A 15,303-nucleotide genomic window follows, 5' to 3' on the forward strand; every position below is an offset into this window, starting at 1 on the left:
TATATATATATAATAATTATTATTATTAGGCTATTATTACTATATACTATCGATGAAACCACAAAGCTGACGCGGGAGGTATGTATAACTGCAATATAAAGTAATTTTGAGTATTATTGCTATTAGTATTATTTTCTAAAATTAGGTAGATGTAATATAAAAGTACACATGGCAATGTTTTTGCAACAGCTCCAAGTCTCACGCGCAGTGTAGGTTATACGTCACTGTCCGAATCCGTTCACTTATTTATTTATTCACTCCTTCCTAATATAGTGAACTCAATGCCATACACTATATAGGGATTAGTGAATGAGTGAATTCCCTTCCCTTGAGTTGTGATGTCAGACTTTTTTTTTTTACTTTTCCTGTGGTGTTGAGCAACTACAATTCATTTTAATTCTATAATTTTATATTATAATTTATTTAAAGTGAATAAATTGTAATGAAAAATTAATAAAATAGCTAAAGTAAATTGTAAGTGGAAGTGCATCTGTCAATTCTGTCATGAGCATACATCAGCAATTACACATGTTTAGGGGAATAGGGCATTATTAATATAAGGTGGTATGTGCTAGAAATGGGTAAACCACTATCAGTGAGTCTGCCCATGGGGTGTCCCACATTGTCCCTCAGAAACGTACCCCTTGTCCCCCCTTGGGCTTATTAGCAGGTGGTCACCCTAGCTGGAAAATACACCAGAGAGGCCGGATTCTGGTCCTATTATGAGGTCCTTCAACCTGAACACATGCATTTACTGTACATTACAGCTTGTTATTTGATTGGGCAGAATAAAATCAGAAGATTTATGAACCGATAATTTCCCATCAGGTCTGTACTTTTCTTCAAGGAACCTCTGTGGAATGGATTGATGATCAGAAAGTTCCTTATGCAACAAAAGGACATGAATGGGTGGGATTCGACAACAAGGAAAGCTTTGAGACTAAGGTAAGGATATATCATAAAGATTGGGAAATACATGAAATGTAATGCAGCTCTCATGCTCAAAATAACTACATCTTTTCTGCTTTAGGTGAACTACCTAAAGGAGGAAAAGTTTGGAGGAGCTTTCGTCTGGGCTCTGGATCTTGATGACTTTACAGGACAGTTCTGTGATCAGGGCAAATACCCTCTCATTGGACATCTCAGCACACTTCTTAATAGAGGTACATCTTATATCTTAATCAAGGGCATTATTGTCACAGAAGGGAAAAAAAATCATGCTTTGGTAAATCAAAATTATGACATGAAAAGTCTATAAAAGAAACTAATGAGACAAGAATTCGAAATGACCAGATACTAAGTTATAATTATAGAAACTGAGATTCACAATTATGATTTTATAATGACTTTGTATCCCATTATGTCATAATTATGAATTACAAATCCAAGATTTTTTTTTCCTTATGTGGCAAAAATTAGCTTCCATACATCTGATAAATATATATAACTGATTAATTAATAATAATTGATTGCCTTTTTAAGTACTTTTTTAAGATGATAAAAATAATAGATAATCTACAGTCGAGTCTGTGTCTTAAACTGTCACAGTTTATTTTGTGATAATGACTGACTGTACAATAATTATAAGGAGCACAGCTACTCTCCTTAAATGAATACATATATGTAAAATATTGATTTGAATTGAAATTTGTTCATATAGCATCAGTCACTAGTGCGTCTCTTGAGATCAGGGGAGTGAGGTAACAGAGGTGGCCCGCAACTCGGACTGCAAAAAAAGAAAAAGAAAATATTGTACCCGACCCGCTTTCTGACCCGCATTTTTTAAAAGTAGTATATGCTCATCGTAGTGTCATTGGAGCTGTGTCCCAAAGTTGATTGTACACACTTCGAATGCCACGGACTTCGAAGACCGGTCTCCAAAGTGCGCGAAGGGCCCTCCGAAGTGCGTGAGATGCTCCGCCTTTGCAGGATTTCCTTATTCCTCCACCAGGTGTTTCCGATTAGCGCTCTGTCGCATAGCAACGGTGCGAGAGGAGAGCTGAAGAGAGGACAATCCTGTCAGGATAGGTGGAGCCAGAACTGCTAGTTCCCTTTCATAGGTCACTTCGATGCTGCGGTGACGTCACCTGCTATGGAACACCCCTCGGTGTGACGAATGTCTGAAGCCCTATACCATCCCGCCAATCCTATTGGCCAAATAGCGCTTGGCACCGCCCTACGCATGCGTACGCATCGTATACCTGGGTGCCGCGCGCCATTTCGCTCAGATTTCATTCCTTCAGGGAAGCGAATCATCTGTGCCCTAGGAATCATCTCGCGTTCTCCAGCGGTTTCTACGAGCAGTGTTAACTCCTCTTCGCGGACGCGATGAGTCAACGAAAGGTAAGAGCCATATATGGGTTTATCACGGGGAGGCACTCATGAGAGGTTCATTTGAAGCCTCTCTACATGTTCTCTCCATGATAGCCTACGGCTACAGTAAAAAAAAAAAAAAAAAAAAAAAAAAAAAAAAGAGGAATCCGCGCTCTGGAGTGTATTCCTATAAGTCTAACCCCCACCGTTTCGTTTCTGCGGTCGCCGAGGCCCCGCACGAGGTTTTGGTTAGGGGCGATATGTGCGGCTTGACTATGAATACAGTGATGCACTGGAGTTTTCCCATTTGCTCACTCTCCCCCACTCGAGCGTGTTTATCAGCAGATTTGCTTTTTCAAACTATGTTTGTTCAACCGGCGGTTCTCTCCCTCCGAGTGGACAGGAGAAACGCGCCTCCCCTAACTCAGTGAGCTATTTATGTGGCTACCCGTGTGGTGGATAAACTACGCCCCCCCCCAGAGTGTTGTTGGACTACTAATGCACATCCAACCCTCTCACTGTAGTCCCCACACTCTAACATTGACTGTCTCGCAGCAAACAGCACTTTGAGCAGCATTGGATCGAGCTGTAATGCCAAACGTTCCCTCAGACACTCTGTGCAATCCAGCTTTCAGAATTCGAGGGGCGATTCAAAGGTCCTGCACAGATGACCCGTTTATGACAGCTCGCACAGCCGCCGCTTTTTCGCTAGCGGCAGAGCCCGATGTTCAATCTGTTGGCCTAATTCCTGCCGTGGACACTTTTCAGGATTATACACAACGAGACGCAACGGTTCTTACGCATACACTTCCCCTGTGCACGAACGCCACAAGCTTTTCGTGCCACGACATTTTAACGTGTATGACAGGAAAATCTGAGACCGCTGGTATTATTTCGGACCGCGTGGGAACGCTTGCCCGACATTTCCCTATGATGTTACACGCAATTTGTCACGGATACACCATTCAGTTTCGAAGAGGCCCGCCTCCTTTCCGGGGAATTCTTTCCACGGTGGTGAAACGGATGGAAATAGCGGTGTTGCGACAGGAGATGTCAGCTCTGCTGAGCAAAGGGGCTATAGAAGAAGTACACCCCTCTCAGATGGAGTCAGGGTTTTACAGCCGTTATTTTGTGGTACCCAAAAAAAAAAAAAAAGCGGCGGATTGCGACCCATTCTGGATTTACGCCGTCTGAATCTTGCACTCAGGCCGAGCAAATTCAAGATGTTGACGGTAAAGTCTATTTTGTCTCAGATTCAACCAAATGACTGGTTTGTCACCATCGATCTGAAGGATGCATACTTTCATATTCAGATCATCAAGAGACACAAAGTGTAGAGGGCAAAGCATATCAATACCGCGTTCTTCCCTTTGGCTTAGCTCTGGCTCTCCGTACCTTCTCAAAATGCATGGACGCAGCTCTGGCCCCGTTGCGGCTCCAGGGCGTTCGTGTTTTGAACTACTTAGACGATTGGCTGGTGTTAGCGCAATCGCAGACTCAAGCACACTCTCATCAGGATCTTGTGCTGAATCATTTAAACAGCCTGGGCTTACGCACGAATTTCCAGAAAAGTGTTTTAATCCCATCTCAACGGACAACCTTCTGGAAATAGACTTGGACTCTCGCGCGATGAGAGCAAAGCTTTCTTTCCCGCGTGCACAGTCGATTGCGTCATGCGTGCGGCGCTTCAAAGCGGGTCGCACAGTGACAGTGAGATTGTGCCTCAGACTTTTAGGTCTAATGGCAGCGGCATTCCCCGTTATTCGTCTGGGATTACTTCACATGTGCCCTTTTCAGTGGTGGACGAAAAGACAAAATATTTCACCCCGTTGTCTTCCGCATCGGACGATTTCGGTGACACGGAGGTGTGTGATGTCGTTAAAATTATGGATGTCAACGGAATTTCTTCTAACCGGGGTTCGGCTGGGGATTTGTGCTTTCCGAGAGACCGTCACGACGGATGCGTCTTTGACCGGTTGGGGAGCTGTTTGTCAAGGGCGCTCAGCCCACGGAGTGTGGACAGCGGCGCAACGCAGTTGGCACATAAACAGGTTGGCACTCCAGTATTTCTCGAATCTGCTGATCGGCCGTCATGTGCTGCTCAGATCAGACAACACAGCGGTTGTGTCATACCTGAATCATCAGGGAGGATTATGCTCTCGCCCCCTGTGCAGGCTGGCGTGACATGTTCTTCTTTGGTCTCAGAACAAATTTCCGATTTCCGATCCGAGCTGTTCATGTCCCCGGACGTTTGAACTTCGGAGCGGATTTGCTATCCAGACAGACTCTGGAGCAAGGGGAATGGAGATTACACCCCCAAACGGTGAATCTCTTATGGCAGTTTTTCGGAGAAGCGAGAGTGGATTTATTCGCGTCGAATATGACTACGCATTGCCCGCTTGGTTCTCCCTATGCCCCCCATCGCCTTGGGCTCGGATGCGTTAGCTCACAGTTGGCCCAGGACCAGTTTGTATGCTTTTTTCCCAATTCGTTTGATTCCAGCGGTATTATCCAGAATACGGCTGGACAGAGTGGAACAGCTGCTGCTGGTGGCTCCGCGGTGGCCCACACAGCTGTGGTTTGCGGACCTGATCAGTCTGTTAGCGGGCTCTCCATGGGAGATTCCCCTCAGACAGGATTTATTATCACAAGCACAGGGACTGGCACCATGAGTTTACCACGAGTATATAGATGGTGCCTCGGTGGGCTGTCATCCACTGGTTTCTCGTTCATACAGGGTGCGCGACGGCTGAGGCCTTTCCGCCCCGTGCGAGTTCCTTCATGGGATTTATCCATTGTGTTTGCACGGTTTATCAGGGCATCCGTTTGAGCCCTTGGAAACTGTCCCGGATAAAATCCTGACTCTGAAGACGATTCTTCTTATGGCTTTATCCTCCCTCAAGAGAGTTGGGGATTTACAGGCTCTCTCTGTTACACCTTCATGCATGGAATTTGCACCGGGTGCTGTGAAGGTGTTGTTGCGACCGAGGCCTAATTATGTCCCTAAGGTCGCATCTAATCCCTTTCGCTTTCAGCAGGTGGTCCTGGAGGCTTTATCCCCTGCTGAGGTGGGGTCTGGAGATCTAAGTCTTTGCCCTGTGAGAGCTTTAAAGACTTATGTGGATCGTACTGCCCCATGGCGTGAGTCTGACCAGCTGTTTGTCTGTTTTGGACATAAGAATAAAGGCCATGCGGTTACAAACAGCGCATGTCACTTTGGCTGGTGGAGGCAATATCTTTAGCCTATGAGGCGCGCGGGCTCGCTTCGCCCTTAGGAGTTAAAGCTCATTCCACGAGAGCAGTGGCTTCTTCTCGAGCTTTTCTCAGTGGATCTTTTATGGATGATATCTGTCACCGAGCACTTTTATCAAGTCTTACAGTCTGGATGTGAGGATGGCTCCTGGCTCCCGGGTTCTCTCCGCTTGAGCAGATGCTTCCTTGGATCCCAGCTATCAGGTACGTCAGGCGTTATGGTATAGCGTTCCCATAGCAGGTGACGTCACCGTAGCATCGAAGTGACCTATGAAAGGGAACATCTCGGTTACGTATGTAACCATGGTTCCCTGAATAGGGAACGAGATGCTGCGGTCCTGGCCGTGCCGTACCTTGATAGCATTCTTCTTCTTCAGTCATGAAATCTGAGCGAAATGGCGTGCGGCACCCAGGTATACGATGCGTACGGCGGTGCCAAGCACTATTTGGCCAATAGGATTGGCGGGATGGTATAGGGCTTCAGACATTCGTCACACCGAGGGGTGTTCCATAGCAGGTGACGTCACCACAGTATCTCGTTCCCTATTTAGGGAACCATGGTTACATATGTATCCGAGATGTTTTTGTTTTTAAGTTTTACGTCAAAGTGGAGAATGTGATGTACCTCAGGCTTTGCCAAGACCGAGGCAAGGTAAATTACACTGGTTTGCTGCGTCCTTTGTTTGATTACAACTTTAAATGCAGGTACTGGTTCGGAGCTTACTTGAATAATGTAATGATACATATGAAAAACTACAAAATACACGAACACACACATAGCAGTTAAAGTGCTGACTGATATCTTACAAAGGTCTTGACCAAGGTGATCATATGTAGACCGGTTTGCAACCCAGATTTTTTAAGGCAGTTAACCATGAAAATAAAACGGAATAAACTGATTATCATTTTTTTTATTTTTAGCATAGTACAGGTTAATGTTCAGTGGCATCTGTGACCGCTGACAGTGCTCTGTTTGACCGGTCCCAGTCCTGCAGATGCAGTCTTTCATATAGTTACAATAATGTATTAATATTCTCACAAGAAATGTTGTTACTTTCATTTTTAAAACTGTAAGAAAGTACATTCTTAAAGTATACTCGTACAAATATAAAGTACTACGTTTTTTTCTTTCTCACAGGACAGCAGCACTACAAAGATATGGTCTTTTACAACATGATGTATTGTTGTAGATTAAACTACCCAACAGTTTTACTCTCAATACCTTAAGTATATTAGAGTATGCAAGATAATACTTTTACTTAAAGGACAGTTCAGCCAAAAATGAAAATTCTGTAAGCATTTACTCACACTTAAGTTGTTCCAGGTTGGAATTTTTATTTTTGGGTGAACTGTCCCTTTAGCTAAGCCTTTCTAGCCTTTCTAAGGTTTTAAATATGCCTACTAGTAGTTTTCCCCAATATGGTATTAGTAGTTATTATAGTTTACTAAAGTATCTCAATATTTTGTTTACTAATTACGTTGTCATAGCTCTAAATAATTTCTCTTTCCTTCCTTCCCTAAATCAGACCAGACCCCTGTACTGAAGGATAGAGCTGAATGTACCAACGCTGGACAGGTTTTAAAGGTTTTGTGCTGAGCAGCGAGGCCCTGACAGTGGAACTTCTGAGAAGTGAACGCCAACAGTGATGGGTGCCACAATCCAGACCCTGGTGTTTCTGATCTGTTTGCCAGTGGCACATCATAAAGATGCTCTCCAGAGAGTTTGACATGTGCCTCTTTCCACTGTCACCCCATTATCCTCCGAGTAGCTGAGGACCATTCACCAAGAGATGGACCTCCTGAAGACCCCAGAACACATGGAGGCAGCGCTGGGCTCAAACTGATGTTGTTTTTCTGATGTTAAACCTAAGCTATGCAGTAAATGGTTGTAAAAAGTACTTTCAGTTATGTATAGAACAATTTGTTTTAATGTGTAAAAAAAAAAATTTACAAGACAAAAAAATTAATACATAACAGAATGTTTTGTGGAAAAAATGTATAAGCTGCATTAAAAAAAAATTACAACGTACATGAGTACTTCTCTTTTATTTACACGTGAATATGAAAAACAAAAATACAAAATGTACAGAAAGTACTCAGGCTTGTTTATGAATAAATTACACACTAAAAAATAAAAATGTATACAACTTATGCATTTCATTTTTAACTTGCATCACAAAAATAAACTAGAGAAATTAGGTTATTCCATTGACAATATTACATTTAAAAAATATATATTGAAAAACTGTAATATACAAATTTTTTCTTACTGTTATCTCTTGGTTAATGAAGAATGTAGTTGTTATGCATTCTCTTAAGAAGAGAAAACTTGCGCTCTTCTCTCTCTCTCTGGAGATTGATGTCCTCCCTGAGCAGCTCCACTCGCTCCCTCACCTGTCCCAGGACACTTAGCAAATAAACCATGCCTGTTAACAACAACAGCACAATGAATTACAGCAAAAAAAAAAAAAAGTACAATTAACTTTGTATTTTTAAGTCTTTCCCAGCAGGCTCACTCACTCCAGAATAGTAATAAAACAAAAGGAAAATGGAAACACTTATAAAAAATATAAAGACAGGTTTGTAATCTTAACAATAGAAAATATGACACAGCAGGCCATGCATACAAAATACTGAAGTGCTAAAGTTTGGTTAAAACATTTGTAGACATCTCTTGCATGACAGCACTTCAAAAACACAATGAAGAGAAAGACCATTGTCTTATATAGCGGCTGTCTTTTAACACTTTCGCTAGGTATTTGAGTGAATGAAAATACAATAGCTTACTTACATATTAATGTGAAGTCCTCCACAGAACTCTGCCACGTCGTCATATGCACGCAAGTGATTCTGGGATATGGTAGGGTGCGAAGTGTCCATAGATGTACACTTCATTTTCATGGGAACTGAAGGGCGTATTTGAAGTCGCTTTTGAAATTCGTCAGCCTTCGTCGCACCGTGGTGACGCATTCACACTTCAAATACGCCCTTCGAAGTGCGCATTCTGACTTTGGGACAGCTTACGTCGCGACGCTGTGACGCAATCGCACTTCACATCTGCACTTCGGAGTCCACACACTTCAGTTTGGGACACTCTTCGTCGGACTCCTGTGACGCATTCGCACTTCAAATGCGCACTTCGGAGTCCATGCACTTAGGTTTGGGACACAGCTTGGGCCATAGACGTAGGAACTAGGCAAAAAAAACCTGAATATATTCTAATTTTGTCAAGAATTATAAAAAAAATTGTCAATAAGCTCATAATTAGTACTAAAATAGTCTAGTCTGGCTATGTCTATTTTGATGTTTCTGCAAGTTCAGCAGACAGTGAGTTTCGGGTTTGTTCCGATCAGGGCTGAGTTTCCCAAAAGCTTGTAAGCCTAAGAAATTCGTAAAAAACGATCGTACGACTGATCTTAATATTACGGTCTGTTTCCCAAAAGCAACGTAACTTAATTAGTACTTGAAAATCATCATAGATCTACGGGGGCTGGAGTAATCGTAAAGACCTAAGTGCATCGCAAGAAGACAGATTTATGTGGTCACCTGCAGGACAATCAGCAGATTACACCTTTAACCTGATTCAAGTGCAATGTGATCATAATATAAGGATTTGATTGTGCTTTATTGTACACTTTATGACTCGTTTTCTTTTTTTTCCTCTTTTTTATACATTTATAAATGAAATAATTAAAAGGGGCAGGAAAAAAAAACAGAAATACACATAATAATAAAAAACTAATAAAATAACAAATGTATGAAATGCTTCAAAGACTGGGGGGGGGGTATGTCAAAGACGAAAACCAATAACGTCTCTCTCTCTCTCTCTCTCTCCCTACTGTATATAAAGTACATTATATATGATTATGTCAAGTATAATATGCTATAATATAATATAATGTTGCATTGTATTATAGTTATTATATCGTTGTCTGTCTGGAACACAGCATTAGGTTAACGTCAATAAACGATTGCGTACTAGGCCTATTATTACGAGCCATTCTAAGATGACATTTCAGCACTTGACAAACAGAGAGCGACTCCTAAGTAGCACTTAAAGCCTGTTAAACAATAACGAACGATCGTAAAATTACTCGTAGGGAACGCTCTCAAACACTAAGATCAATCGTTATCAGGAAAACCAGCCCAGAGCTCGTGAGCAGAGAGCAGGGGCGGACTGGGACCAAAAAGTGGCCCTGGACTTTCTGGCCCACAGCAGCCCACCACATCAAAACGCAAACGCCCCTGTTTTGATGTAATTTATTTATTTGAAATTTAAGTATACTGTTTGGGGATTTTAACCAATAGGGCAACTGATCCTCCATTGAAAAAAAAAAAAAAAAAAAAAAAGATAACCTGCGTGCTGCAGCTGTTCATTTAGCGACTCCTAGTGAGCGATACATGTTCATCACGAGACAAACATTCTCCTAGAACTCACACTTTGCATTCAGTTAACAGATGCATGAATATGCGGTAAGTTCATGATCCGATTAAGTTCATGTTCATTAAGTTCAATAAGTTCATGATCCGATTCGTGAACAGATTATTCTCTTGAGTAAATCTTTTAAAATAATCATTTATTTTGTTTAACGAAAACATTGTGGAAACCAGTGGTTTACAAACTGGATAGATCTGAGGTGCAGGGCTCGCAAAATCGCTAGCCCGACGTCCAGGGGCTATTGTGTTTTGCAGTCGGGCTCCAAAATGTATCACTGCTCTTCCCGACGGGCTATCGTGAATAGCGATTTAAAATTCGCGTTGTTCACTCGCTTGGAGGGGTGAAATGTTATCGTAGTTGATCGTTTTCACTTGTTTCTAAATCTTGCTGATTCAACTTTTTTAAACAATTTGCGCGCGTTCGAAGCTTGGGCGCACTCGTTCAAAGCACGCGCTCTGAGCAGCATTTCAGACAATGCGCGTACAAAGAATTAATTCATCTTTTGGGTATCGTAACTTCTGAATGAACAAATACACACACAATTATTTCAAAATAATTGTCTCTTCAAGTATTTTCGTAAACACAGTCGGTTATGTTTTAAGTGAACGTATACAGTGGCCTGCTGCTCAGAGAAATTCGCTGTACCAGATGAATCTGTCTCTCTCTAAATTAGACGAAAACGCGCTTGTTGGCTGCGCGATCGACTCACTCATCCATTTGCGTAGAAAAGAGATGTAATATTATGATTTCCGTCAATTAAAAAAAAAAAAATAATTATATATATATATATATATATATATATATTTGTGTACCGGGTGGGCCGGCCCACATTGGCTAGCGGCCCACTGGGAAAAGTCCCGGTGCTCCAGATGGCCAGTCCGCCCCTGGCAGAGAGCGCATTTCTGAATATCCCGCTCCGCTCACTCATTCCGTGAGGTTGCTCGCTCAAACCAGAATGGCCTGCTGGTTTGAAAATATGAGGAATAAGGGCTGCCTCCGACTAATTTTTTTTCTAGTCGACTAGTAGTTGTTCATTTAAGCCATTCGTGGACAAATTGCCCCTTTATATTAATTTAATTACATAAATAGGCTAAAGTCTACAGCAGTGGTTCCCAACCTTTTTCAACTCGCGGCCCACACATCCAATGTTTGCGCGGCCCACTGCAAAAAAAATAAATAATAATAACTGACCCCGCTATTGTACGGTTAATAACTTAGTACTCAGAAGCTAGATTGTTAACTGTATTTATTGAATGAACTAGGGCTGTGCGATATGGGGAAAAAAACATCGCGATTTCTTTGATCAATTTTGATATTTCGATTTTAATCACAATTTTGACGCACACATATATGCTTTACAGTCATAAATGCATTCAGGATGAATTTGAAACATATTTCCAAAAGAAAACCAATTAGAGCTTTATCAAAAAGTTGTAACGTCTCTAGAACAGACATAAGTCAAAATAATCACTAAAGGTGTAACAACATTTATAGACTTATGGCAAAAAATAAATAAAATATAAATATATACAGTTATGTGTGCGGTGCAGAAGCAGCAGAGAGAGTGCATTATTGTAACGCGAAAGCACATTAAAATAATGCACGAGAGCGAATCTCTCCGCTCGCACGCAGATTTCCTTTTGCTCTGTCACAAAACCAGACGAGATTGCTCAGATACACGCTGCTCTCACCCGGAGAGAGTGTGCGCACTTAAAACGTTTCTCATCACACTTAAACTGCGTCCTGTGCACTCACAACTCTCTCTATGCTCATGTGCTAGATATTAATTTTCTCACGTTTTTATTTAAAGCCTTTTACCTCGTGCAGTGTGAACGCTCTGATCCGTTAACATGGGCTCGGAAAAAAGGCGCATCGCAGACAGTGTGTGAACCTGGAGTTAGGCATATGCCCAGTCTGTTCTGTTCTCGCAGTAGGCGCTGCATTCTGATTGGATCAGATAGCATAATGCGGGAGGTCAGAGCCGCGGAAAATCTTGCTATAAAGCGATTTAGAAATCGCGCAGGCTCAAATCGTTATTTTATGACGATTTCTATTAATCGCACAGCCCTAGAATGAACTGGCAATGAACAGAAAATAACTCGGACTGGCACCGCTCAGCAAAACGGGAAAACCAGATCCAGGCAGAGCTCGGCAGCGGGTAGACAGTCAGCGGAGCAAGCAGTCAGGGAACATGTTGACAGCATTTATGCATGTTTGAATTTGTTGTTCTGTAGCATATGCAGCAAAAAATATCTAAGATAAATTGGCGGTTTATTCTTAAACCAATCAGCAAGCTCCAATAGTGGAAGCATAGTTACAGTTTAATATTTATTTTTTTGTTATTTAATTATATATATGAAATATATTATTTATTTTATTAGTAATTGGCGGCCCACCTACAATACCATCGCGGCCCACTAGGGGGCCAGTCTTCACCTTTTCTCTTGCCGCCTCCATCTCTACCTTCAGAGTCATCTTCGTGCCAGTTATTCAGCCAATAAAGTGTAGGCATGTATTTCAAAATTGTGTCTAGTACTATATAAATTACAAAGATTTAATTGGCATCTTTGTTTCAAACGACCCGACCGACCGCGACCCGAATATCCTTAAAAATATTTTTGGATGACTCGTAACCACGGGTGACCACAGGCACCCGCTCATATTGGATCAACCCGCGCATCACTGGTGGAAGTTTCAACGACAGAGCTGACAAGGTGCTTGCCAAGGGAAAGACACATGATATGAAGAGACTTACTGTGAAAATACACATGTGGGATTGTCCAGAAAGGGGAATCACAACACATGGAGGCACCTAGTCCCAAACAGGGCTGACCGATAGGGCATGCACGCAAGTGCTGGACACTATCGGTGCTTAACATGATCTTTCCCTGCTGTCTTTTTTTGGGTCACGAACCACCAGTTGAGAAGAAGCACTGAAATTCGATCTGTCCTCTGCACATTCCAGCTGCTCCGCTTTTTAGCAGGAAAAGCATTTATATTGGCATCATCATCATCAGTTTGACCCTCACTTCTTTAAACACAAAAGTGGAATGGGTAAGTAAAAGTGACTCAGTGATCATGGCCGAGGAGCAATATATTGACCGCACCCAGAAACACACGGGCGAAATGACATATTTAAAAAGACGCAAATTCAACCCGTTTACTCTTTAGTGAGAGAAAAAACACTGAATCGCGCCGTCACACCAACACCAGCTGACTCGCTTGTAAACACTCCGGTGAAAGTAGCAAGTGATGTGCTCGGCTCCGAAGCGAAAGCTTGAGTGCAAGTTGCTCGCACTGCTCTTTATTTACCTGCACTGCGGGGCAGAGCTCGTAAGGTAGCTCCAAGGTAGTCTGTGCAACATTGGCTCGTTTTGTTACCATTCGAAGGTGATTGGGCTCTCTGGCGAGATCCCCATTTGTCAGTCTCTTTCTGACATAACGTAGAACATGACCGACTGAAAGGGAACTGCAGAGTTACAAAGCTCAAAGTCTCCCACTAAAGGATTTATTCTATCTAAAAGAGAAGCTGATCCAGACTGGGCTAAAAGCTAAAACGCCTCATTCAAACACACCCCCACATGTCTACGTCACGATGTGGAAATATTTGTGTAATGCCACTGAAATGTTCATGTGTAACAGAGCCCAGTGAGTAGGTGTTGTGCATTTAACACCCCTTTCTACCCTGATCTCAAGAGATGCACTAGCGACTGACACTAGTGGCTGCAGTCGTTTATGCATTTAACAGATGCTTTTATCCAAAGTGACTTACAATGCATTCAGGCTAACATTTTTTACCTAACATGTGTTCCCTGGGAATCAAACCCACAACCTCAAGCTGCTAACGCAATGCTCTACCACTTGAGCCACAGGAACACCTGGTCATGTGTTCCTGTTAGCCTCCTTGTTAGTGCGTCCGCCTCCCACGCCGGGGAGAGGGGTTACATTAGTGCCGTGACCCAGATGGTAGTGAGGCTTACGGGGGTGATTCAAACGGAGGTCAGCGAGTAGGTGCTGTGCAGGTGAACCTCACTCCCCTGATCTCAAGAGACACACCAATGACTGACATTATAGTGGCTGCAGTCATTTAACCTCCTTGTTAATGCGTCTGCCTTCATGTTGGAGACCCGGGTTCGAGACCATTCGGAACGAGAAGGAGGTGTGGTGGTCAGGACCCGGGAGAGAGGGGTTACACAGGCAAAGGCATAAGGCGTGGTTTCAGGAACTGCAGTAGTGTTGATGTAGCCATGTCAGGGAGACGCTGTGTGTTTCTGTGCAAAAGCACTTTATTTAGCCTTCTGAAAGTAGAGTAGATGCAATTAGAAATCACTGGTTAAGATTTATTTACAAAAGAACAGCACAACCCAGATGTTCGTATTTGTGTAACGCATTTTATGGACCACAGTTTTGTGAACCTAGGAGAGTAGTCTAAAATGTTATGTTTGTGTCTATGCATGAGATAGAGACAGAGACACATCAAAGTGGTGTCAGCTTTCTAAATCGTGGCTTGTGTACTGCAAATACACACAAGCTTCATCACTGTGTCTGTCATGTGACTCTGTTCCCCTTTTCAGGCTTGAACTGATGGTAAAACTAAGGACATTATTTACTGTCTTTACAGTTATGTTAAAAGCTGAAGCTCGCGATTATGGAAAGGGGCGTTACATTTCTTATGCATGCTTGTGGTTTTCGACCAATCACAATGCACTGGGTCAGTTGGCCAATCATAGCAGACTGTGTTTATCGGAAGGAGGAGCTTTGTAAAAAATGACACGTTTGAGAGAGGCAGTGCATAGAGGAACTACAATACAGTATTTAAAAAATGTGTTTTTTGAACATTAAAGCATGTCAACATATTCTGTTAAACCAAATACACAAAATGATGATCTTTAAAATAGCATCATATGACCCCTTTAAAAGCTATTATATAATACTACTTTCATAAAATAATATGTTACATTTTGTTGTGTCTTAAGTGACATTTACACAACCAATAACAATAACTTTGTGTTGAGCATAAGCTTTGTGATGCAGGTGATATGCAGAGTTATGAGTTATAATAATTAATAAGTTTACTTAGTATCTCATAATTTAGACTATTGATCTTGTAACTGACTTAATATTCCATAAATTTTTCATTATAATTATAACTTAGCATCTCATCATTTTGACCTTTTATGTAATAATTATGACTTTTTATGCCATATTTTTTTTTTTTTTTTTTGGGTGGAGGAAACGGGATTCCATACATTCCCTTGTTATAATTAATTGTGTGACTGCCTTTTTAACAAACGTGTACT

General features: G+C 42.0%; 2 protein-coding genes and 1 pseudogene across 2 annotated transcripts in view; 2 read left to right on the forward strand and 1 right to left on the reverse strand.

Annotated features, from left to right (window-relative positions):
* The window catches only part of LOC132118065 (N-fatty-acyl-amino acid synthase/hydrolase PM20D1.1-like), a 324,185-nt gene that overhangs the window by 257,275 nt on the left and 51,607 nt on the right, over positions 1-15,303 (reverse strand). The gene's annotated exons all lie outside the window — the stretch shown is intronic.
* The window catches only part of LOC132118055 (acidic mammalian chitinase-like), a 71,577-nt gene that overhangs the window by 35,680 nt on the left and 20,594 nt on the right, over positions 1-15,303 (forward strand). The window lies entirely within an intron of this gene.
* The window catches only part of LOC132118058 (acidic mammalian chitinase-like), a 30,287-nt pseudogene that overhangs the window by 14,440 nt on the left and 544 nt on the right, over positions 1-15,303 (forward strand).

This window comes from Carassius carassius, chromosome 37 (genome assembly GCF_963082965.1).
Source record: "Carassius carassius chromosome 37, fCarCar2.1, whole genome shotgun sequence".
NCBI lineage: Eukaryota > Metazoa > Chordata > Actinopteri > Cypriniformes > Cyprinidae > Carassius > Carassius carassius.